The sequence below is a fragment of the Rhopalosiphum padi genome, chromosome 3 (assembly GCF_020882245.1).
Source record: "Rhopalosiphum padi isolate XX-2018 chromosome 3, ASM2088224v1, whole genome shotgun sequence".
In the NCBI taxonomy this organism is placed as follows: domain Eukaryota; kingdom Metazoa; phylum Arthropoda; class Insecta; order Hemiptera; family Aphididae; genus Rhopalosiphum; species Rhopalosiphum padi.
The window spans coordinates 57,981,519-57,991,651 of record NC_083599.1 but is presented as its reverse complement, the minus strand read 5'-3'; positions in this window follow the sequence as shown (position 1 = coordinate 57,991,651).

The following is a 10,133-nucleotide window of genomic DNA, read 5'->3' as shown; positions in this document are numbered from 1 at the left end:
ATATTCATGAGTTCAAGACTATTATAACATATTAATTATGGGTTAATTTATTTAACTACTTGTTATAAACCAAATGCATATTTAATATGAAATAATAGGTACCTATCTAATATTCTTTTATTATAGGGACATACATAAAAAAGTGGGTTGTATGTATTTTCACTGAAACCAAAGAGTTCAACGCAGTTCCCATAAATTGGCTGATAAAAAATGTTGTTAACAATCTTACTGTGTTTAGTTGTAAATGGGCTCTATCACCCATTATTGTAACACGTGAAATAATAAAATCTACCATTGAACCGTCTCCTGAGTGGCCTGTGTATACTATACAGTTAGCTGATAAATGGCAAAGAATATTGTAAGTATCTGACTAAACTGACTGTATAATTATGACAATATAATATTAAATTTAGTTTTTGATATTTTTAAATTGTTAAAATCTAATTTATCTTGTGAAGTTAACATTTTAATAAGTAGTACATTATGCCAAACTCATATCGATATATCTTTAACACTGTTTAAAAATGTATAACTCAGTGGCGTGCCCAGCAGGTAGGCCTGGTAGGCCCGGGCCTACCCTGTTTTCAAATAATAATTATTAATATTTTTCAAGAAACATAATTTTATACAATTTTTTGCTTCATAATACGATATGTAATTGAATCATTTTGGAACAAAGATTATTTATTTATTACCCACTTATAGCAAGCGTTTATACGTTATTAATAATTCTTTCCTTCGTCGCAAACAATTGTAGCCACAGGACTGCTTATCGGCTAAAAATAGTAAATAATAGACAATAATACACCCGAAGTGAGTTATTTATACATTCGTCACTGACCGTTCACTGCCGACAATCGTCATTTGATATAAGATAATGAATATGGTTTACAAAATATATTTATTAGTTTATTACAGTGTGTACTGTGTAGTGTGTAGACGTATTATAGTGACTTGTGTGTAACCGAGCCGATCGAGGAAATCGTTTTGTCTGTTTTTGTTTATGTACACTATTAGAATAACCTAAGTACTTTTTTATTTTATATTGATTATAACTTGACTAATAATTAAATAAAAATAAAAATATGATTAGCCAGTTTTTTAAACCTATTCCGAAACCCACAAGGACATTGAACGATGACGATAGTACAATAGATCAACCACAAACAAAAATGTTAAAATTAAATGTTACCTCAACTTCTAACGAGTCTTCTATTTCCTCGTCTAGCTTAAATGTGCTTGATATTAGCTTAAATAGTGACGAACAACCTATTCAGCCGATTATCAATTTTCCACGTCGTAAAATTTGTGAAAAACAACGTAGTTTTCAAAGTTCATGGTACAAAGTTTATCCTTGGATTGAATATTCTGTTCAATTGGATGCAATTTTCTGTTTTTTTTTGTCGTCATTTTACTAGTTCTATATCTCGTGAAAAGCATCAAGATATTTTAATAGCCACAGGATATAATAATTGGAAAAATATTTCGGGGATGGCAAAAAAACATAACTCGGCAGATTCGCATAAAACATCGTTAGCCAAATATCAAGGTTATATATCATCAAAAAGTATAGGAGCTGTTACAACTCTAATGAATAGTCATGTCGAAGAGAATATAAATAAAAATCGAGAAGTATTAAAAAGTGTAATTCGTTCAGTTTTGTATTGCGCACGACAGGATATAGGTTTACGTGGTCACAATAATGTAATCGAATATTCAAATGAAATATTTTTATGTACTTATAATTAAAAAAACTATTGTTTCATTTGCATTCATTTAGGTATTATTCAGTTATATAAAAACTTAATTTTATTTTTTAATATGTAACTTTAGGTATTATTAACAAGTCAAATATGAGGAATAAATTGTGTTGTACTATATTATTTTATAATCATTTTTTCTGATTCAATTTAAAAATATTATTAAGTTTCTAAAAAAAAAAATAATGTGTATTGTGTACATATAAACTAAAATAATTATAACCGGGCCTATCCTACATTTTGATCCTGGGCACGCCTCTGGTATAACTTTATATTCATTATTTTATGGTAAACTATTCATTTCTTATAATGTGCATAGTTTGTTACACTTATAAATGTTTGTTATATGATTAATGGTCCTATTGATAATTTTAGATGTTTTAAATATGAACATTTTTTACAATATATTATAAAAAAATCAATTAAATGTGCAAAATATCCATTTCGAGAAATTTACAATAGAATAATCGAAAAACAAAGTCTTTATATTTAACCCGTTAAAAGAATGTAATTATATAGTATTGACAGAAATGGAAAACAGAATTCCTTCTAAATATTTTACCTTGACTGATACACGTTTTGAAAAAAATGATTTTATGTAATTTAAAAATAACAATTAATGTATCAAAAGAAAAAGACAAATTTATTTATCTTAAAAATAATCAACTGGTAATTATTAAATTATTATAAAAAATAAAGAAATTGATATTAAATTAATTGTTAATAAATTGTTGAGTGTTTCAAAATTTTTTTCATTCCCTATATATTCAATAACCATTGGCTCATATTTAGTAGATCTCAAATTACTATCTGAAAGACGAAATCGTTACTATATATATTACTGATATTAAGTATAAATGTTTTGTAGTAGGTATAGAGTTAGGAAAAGCCAGTGGTTTTCAACCGGTGTGCCGTGAGCATATATATGTTATATTAAATTAACAAATTTAGTGATATTATGTGTTGCAGTGAAATATTACATGCATATAAAATAAATATAATAATGCACAGTGGGTGGTTTCTATAGGTAGGTAGTTTATTTTAAATTTCAGAAAGGTTCGTCGATAAACATTAATATTTTGAACACGGTGGTATAAATATATGAACGAACGACGATTAGTAGATAAATAAGTTAAATCACCATAAACGTATTACATCGACAAAGTCGATTTGGCGAAGGACGAATTCGATTTACCGATCTCATAAATAGGAAAAAAATGTGTCTTTTCGCGGTGTATATACCAATGATACCCGGTGGGCTTGGGCAGTTTGAGAATACGGAACTGCAAGAAGAGTGATCGCGGACGGGAAAAACTATATACGGACTGCATATGGTTATGGTTATTATTACACACTAGCACAATGGTATAACCGCTCGCTCGGGGCAGTAATAAGCATAACCAAGTATTGGGTGGCGGCCGCGGTGTGGCGGTCCGTGGGGGCACGGCCGATTTCCACATAGGAATAATTAAATCTCATCGGTCGCGGTTCGAGAATATATGTATTATTATTGTAATGTGTGGCGAGCTAATAATAAATAAATTCGGGACGGATATATATTATTATTATAAAATGTGTGTGCAGCGTACGGGGACTGTTCGGCGGGTAAGTTGGCTAGCGGAAAACGGAAAAAAAAATTCCACCCTCGCCCGCGACACGCAACGAGACCGCCTGCGCCTATAAATACGCGTTCGATATGATTTATGAAGAAAATCGCAGATAATCCACAGAGGATCAAGAGCGCATCTGATATCGTTTATAAAAGTTTACATTAAAACGATATGGGGTGGTATGTATAATAATAATAATATCACGGATACGTATACCGCCGGGCGCTCACCGTTTGTTTTGACGCGTCCCGGCGGGAGAGATACCCGTAGCGGCGCTAAGGAGGGAGGAGGAGGGTCAAAAACGAAACAAAAACCTAAATGTAAATAAATAAAACATAAATGCGTACACCGTTCACAAACAGCACTCGCCCCCCGATCCCCTGACAGTAATCGAGGGCATCGTCGAACACACCCTCGCCGCGGTGTTTTTGTTTTTTACTATACTCATCTCGCGCGGCGTCTGCGCGTGTGTTTGTGTGTATTCAATTTGTTCGTACAGTGTGTACGTGTGTGTAAATTATGATAATAATGTATGTACGCGGCCTGCGGTCCCATCGCCGAGCCGCTAATTTACATCGCGTACATAGCACACACATACACAAGTAAGTAAATGTGTACGTACACGCAGTGTGCAAGTCACCATGTGCGCGCGTGTGCGCTAAACGGAGCAGTAAAGTTTAGCGCGCGACGCACGACGATTAAAATATATATATTAATTGGCGGAGGAGGACCCAAATCCATTAATATGGCCTCCGTCCCCGCCGCGGTTAACGGTTTACGCGCTGCGACTCAGCGTGTACGAGTAATGGGTATAGATGGTACTGTACAATAATTAATAATACAATAACGCGCGACATTATTATTTATGTACAGAGTGATTTACCAAGCCCGATAACCCTCAGTTTTTTCCTTTGATATAATGAATTCATTTAAAAACCGATTTTTGTTATTTTTAAATGTATTCAAAGGCCTTATTTCAAATTCTTCGAGATTTTATAACTTTGTTGTAAGTGTTCTTTTGCAATACACTGCACTTATGTTTATCGAACGAGAACCTCAGCTGTTTCCCAAGCTTTTTTACTGTAAATTATTTTGTGAATAATAGTATTTAAAAATGTTGATGTAGGTACCTATTATAGGTACCTACCTTAAATTAAAACCGTACAATTAATTTCTCGGTTACTAAAATATGTTTAAACTTAAGTCCTTAATAATGGTTTTACAAAAATATTAAAAAATATTGGATCTAGAACCTATTTATTATACTTGAACCATATTGTCAATTTGCGAATTATTTAGGTTGATAAATTAATATTAATCACTATGTTTTTCAAATCACTGATGATCTACTCATTAAAATTGAACCTGTTACCTTTTAAACACAAAGTTATAGCAGTTAGCCAAATCAAAAACTACTCGTTTGTGTTTTTATTCTAGTACGTCAACATTTAAAAACAAATTATCTGATAAATTATTTATTTATTGTAGTAAATAGGGTTCTCATTTGAAAAACAGAAATTTGTATCTCAACAAAATGCTCCTTAATAGTGCAAAAAAGTCAAAAATATAAAAATGTGGTCTTTTAGTATAGTAAAAAATTTAAAAAAAATCATATTATTAAATAACTGTATTATCAAAGAAAAATTGGTGAAAATATGCTTGTTGAATTACTTTTTATATAGTGTGTACAGTGTCATAATTCATCTATCAACCAGATATATTATAAATGTTTGTTTCCATCTAGTTAATAATTAATATCTAATTTAATAATATCTCACAAACAAATCATAACACTAGCTGTAGCTATAATAATAAAATACATATATTATAAATATAAAAATATCATAATCAATGTACCTATTATTTTAAAATTTCACAAAAAAAATAAATCAAATACAAATCAAACTTATACTGTTAGTCTTTAGAATTTAACTAAGCATATCTATATAAAATAACTTATTATTATACAGAATAGATAAATATACGTAATATTTTACGTATAAAAACTACTTCATATTAAATATATTTAGTACCTACTAATTTTCTTATTAGGAATATATAACATAAAATATAGTACATATAAATTATAATATATATATTTAAAAAAACCTTGTATTTAAGAATTATTAGTTTTTGCAGTTTGTTGTTCTATTGTGCCTTTAGCATCGAATACCGATTATATTTTAATTATACCACCATTTGATGTTGTTATAATATATAATAACTATTTCAGTGATTAAAAATTACGCAACTAGGTATAATCAACGATAATAATAAACTGGATATTGTTGAAATAATCTATTTATAAATGAATATAGGTATACCCAATATTATTTATTTGTTTACACGTTCTGCTGCAGACTATAGTTTAACCACACGGCGTACATACTCATTTGTCTCATTTCTCATATCACACTCGCCTCTCTTCATAGTAGTGTACTATAGTGTAGTACTCTTGTTACAAACTACGAATTATCTGTTATAATAATTTTTTGTTGTCTATTGACAACAGTCTGTTGTTAATCTGTTCATTATTGTTGTTGCCTTATTTTTGAACGTTTCAATGTAGTTTTTTCAAACTGTAATATTATATATATAATATATATCAAAAAATATTACGGCTGATGAATTTGTGGTTGATATTTTAAAATCAATAAATTACATAACCAATTTATTAGCAGAAACATTTCTCAAAGAATTTGTTTCACAATATTTAAATTTATATGGCCTACATCATGTTTCATATAATGTCCATAATTTAGTACATCTTCCTATGTTTTATGAAAATCCATGGTCGTCTGGACAATTTCAGTTGTTTCAAGTATGAAAATTGTCTTCGAGAATTAAAATAATCTATTTCAAATTTCAAATATCCACTACGAGAAATTACGAATAGAATTATTGAAGAACAAAAACACTATTAAAATTGTTTCTCCTTATGTTTTATTAGCTGATAAGATCTATGAAAAAATTAAATTACAAGATTTAAACATAACTATTAACACTTACTAAAATAAAAGATAAGTAAGCAATACTAAAAAATAAGAATATTGTTGTTAGGCATGTAGTGAAACGACAAAATGAATCTAATTTCAAAATAATAATTCAAACATTTTTATTCTTCTCCTATCCAGTGGCGGATATCCTTAAAAATATAAGTGTAGCGAAACATAAAAAATAACCACCCACCCTCAATAATATTCATCCATATAACATCCCATCTACTGAATAGTTTATTCGACATGTTAAAAAAATAATAGTTAATATTATACTATTAAAATATTTCAAAGTATTATTGTATTATTCGCTATTATTCGAAAAATTACATAGACAACCCACCCCACCCACTTCTAATTAAAGGCGTAGCAGCGCTACACCTCTACTTTAGGATAGCTGCCACTTTCCTATACTATCATCAAATTTAGGAACTTTTATTGTAAATACTGCATTATTATCAGATGGATTAAGTGTTACAGATATAAAATACAAATGTTTTTTTGTACCTATATCAAATGAAAAAGCAATTGCTACAACATTATGTCATACTTGTTATAGTATATCTAAGTAGTAGAGCGGTGCCGTTAAGATTCGGCACCCAGGCAAAAATTAAAAATATTCACTCCTATTTTATTTATTATTATGTATTTCATTGCTATTTAATTGAATCTTTTTTTTTTACAACGTATTTTGAACATTTATTGACAAAAAACTAAAGCTGATTGTAAAAGTAATTATTAAACAATACATTTATTCAAATATATGTGAATATAACAAAATAATAAACAATATTCGCAAATTTGCAATCAATTTCAGTACGATACAAGTGTAATCAGAATTCATCAAATTATTATAACTATAATTTTATATTAGAACTTAGCAATTGATATAACTCTTAAAACTGATATTTAATAGCTTACTATTCACGATCATTGAACATTTTTTAGGTAGGTAAAATGGTTAGCGCGTAGGATAGGTAGGTTAAATTAAAGCTCCATTTCAAATAGTTTTTTAGCAAAAAAAAAAAAATGGTTACATGCTAATAAAATTTTGCAATTTTGTGAACTAGTTAAATTTTCCTGACATGTTATTTCATATTTTGTTTTAAACTCTCGAATAGTACTAACTATAAAATTAGCGAGCCACTCGGACTATCGTGGATATCTAACTTATCAAACTATATTATCCGTTTTTAATATTTTTTATATTCATTTTATGTTCTTTAAATGCTTTTTTATGTAGCAGATTAATATTTAGAATATTGCAATGAAGAACACGATTTTACTTATTTTAACATTTTGGTTAAAAAGATTTTCTTATAATAATAAGTTAAATTAAATTTTAATATGATTTTAAATAGCGTATCTAGGTATACAATAAATGTATTATAATTTGGTAAGTATTCACCGAACAATATTCAAAATAATACAATTTATTCAAAGATAAAATAAAAATGATAAGAAAAGCTTATTGGGTGTGGCAGACGCCGTCTTTGATGATGTTGTTTGCAGTTTGGAAAGCATACCAACAAAAATAACAGTTTTGAACGAACTTTTTATATTGCGTGGAGCAGCTGTATTTATCGGTAACAGACGTACTGCAAGAACAGGTATATGGGTCATTATGTAGCAGTTGCACTAAGAAATTATGGACACTGGGAAGAGTATGATGATTTAAAACATAAGCCAGAACCTATATTAAAATTTAAAAAATGTGGTGTACAAATTCTTTTGTGTACTAAGGAAACTTAGATATTATGGTAAATAATTTTATTTTTAATAAAGTAACATTTAAATTTTAAAGATAAAAGGGCTATGAAATATGGTTTAAATTTATGATAAAAATAATTTATTAATTTCACGATTATTAGGTATAATGCAAAAAGAGGTAAAAATTAAAATAAACTGAAACACATAGTTAGAAGGTCTTAATATAGTCAAAATAATAACATGTTTAAAAAAGAATAATAAAAACAAAGTACCTAATCAATTTTTTTAAATTTTGAGAAAAAATTGTTTGATTTGTAAAAATTATAATTTTAATAAGGTATACTCGTACCTATTATAATATGAAAAATGTTTGTCAAGTGAATTTGAAAAGTCCGCAAGATCGCAAAATTTTATTAGCATGTCAATCATTTTTTTGATTTGCTAAAAAACTATTTGTCCGCAAAATAATGTATATAACAAAATTCAAAAAATCGCAAATGTACATGCTGTTGAAATGGTGCTTTAAATTAAACCATATAACCAATATAATCCATCCAATTTCCCAAAGTTCAGTAGAAAGCGTAATTTAAAAATTCACCACCTTCCGGCATATCGTGCGTTTAATGCGCTATACTTTTTGTTATTTCGTTTAATTCGATTTCGGAATATGGTTTATTTATTTTTTTTGTTATGTGTGTTTCTAGGAATTTAGGTGTTTCAATGCTAAGAATGTATGCTTGGCGTAGCGAAACTTGTCGCTATCTACTGGATGATCAATGTTGACTAAAATAATGTTATGTTCTGAACTTTTAAATAAGATTCAAAAAATTTTTAAATTATGTTACTAGAGCGCGCACCGTTTGCACAATGCAAGATAATTCAATACATACCTATACAATATTATTGTCATAAGTACTCTTGTAAGTCGTAAAGCAAACAATCTTATTACTAACATTATTGCAAAATAATCGCAACTTAGAAGTTAAAAATTACATAGTACAGTTACTAATTTAATTAATTTGCTGCTAATATTTTACTATTTAGCATTTAAACTGTTTATAAGGACAGTAGTGAACTAAAAATTTGTAGGTAAGTACATATTTTTGGGTTTACCTATACATAAAGTATAATACTTAAATTTAGATATTTAAATAGAAAAGTAATTTGTTCAAGACTGGTGTAGCATAGATTAAATGGGTAAGATACTACAATGAGACTGAGTCGTCCATTTAAATTATATTTATGTTACTTATTATGGTATTAAATTTAATATAAACGATAAATAACCGAATTTTACAAATTAATTAAAGTAGCTCAAATAAACTATACAAAGCATTAAATATGTTTGGAAACGGTCGATTATCTTCCTCCTATTGTAAATTTCTGGATTACGACATATTTTGCATAATAATAAGGACTATAAAATGCATATTTGAGGATATCCCTCTTTTTATATTTGATGCGTAAGACACAATAAATCCAATAATTTATTTTTCATATTCTAATAAACTCGAAAACTTAAATAATTATAGAAGTTAAAATTTTAATATTTTAACCTGCCATTTCTTAAAAAAAAAAACTTTTTGTTGTTCTTCAAATGTATTTTATAAGTAATGTTTTGTTTATGAACAAATAATAGTATAGATATAATAATGTGAATTTAGCCATGTATTAGTTGTTACCACATCTCTACACTCAACGAATTATTACTAGTTGAAACAACAACATTTGTTAAAATAATAATTTTAATGTTTTTACAAATTTTTAATTAAATTATTAATGAATTATTAGCCACAAATTAGCTTGGTTCAGTTTACAAGATGTACAAGTTTGTATTTAATAAAATTAAGATGTAAAATAAATTAGTTTTCTTATTAAAAAAAATTATTTTGAAATGAAATTGACTAAATAATGTATTCAAAAATAATTATATGACATGTTTAAAAATATAAAATGTTCTCATCCATTAAAGCCTTTAAAATCTGTTTTAAGATGTTTCATGTACCTATTATTATTGTAAAATATCCAATAATCAAGTTATGTAGTTATTTCTAAAA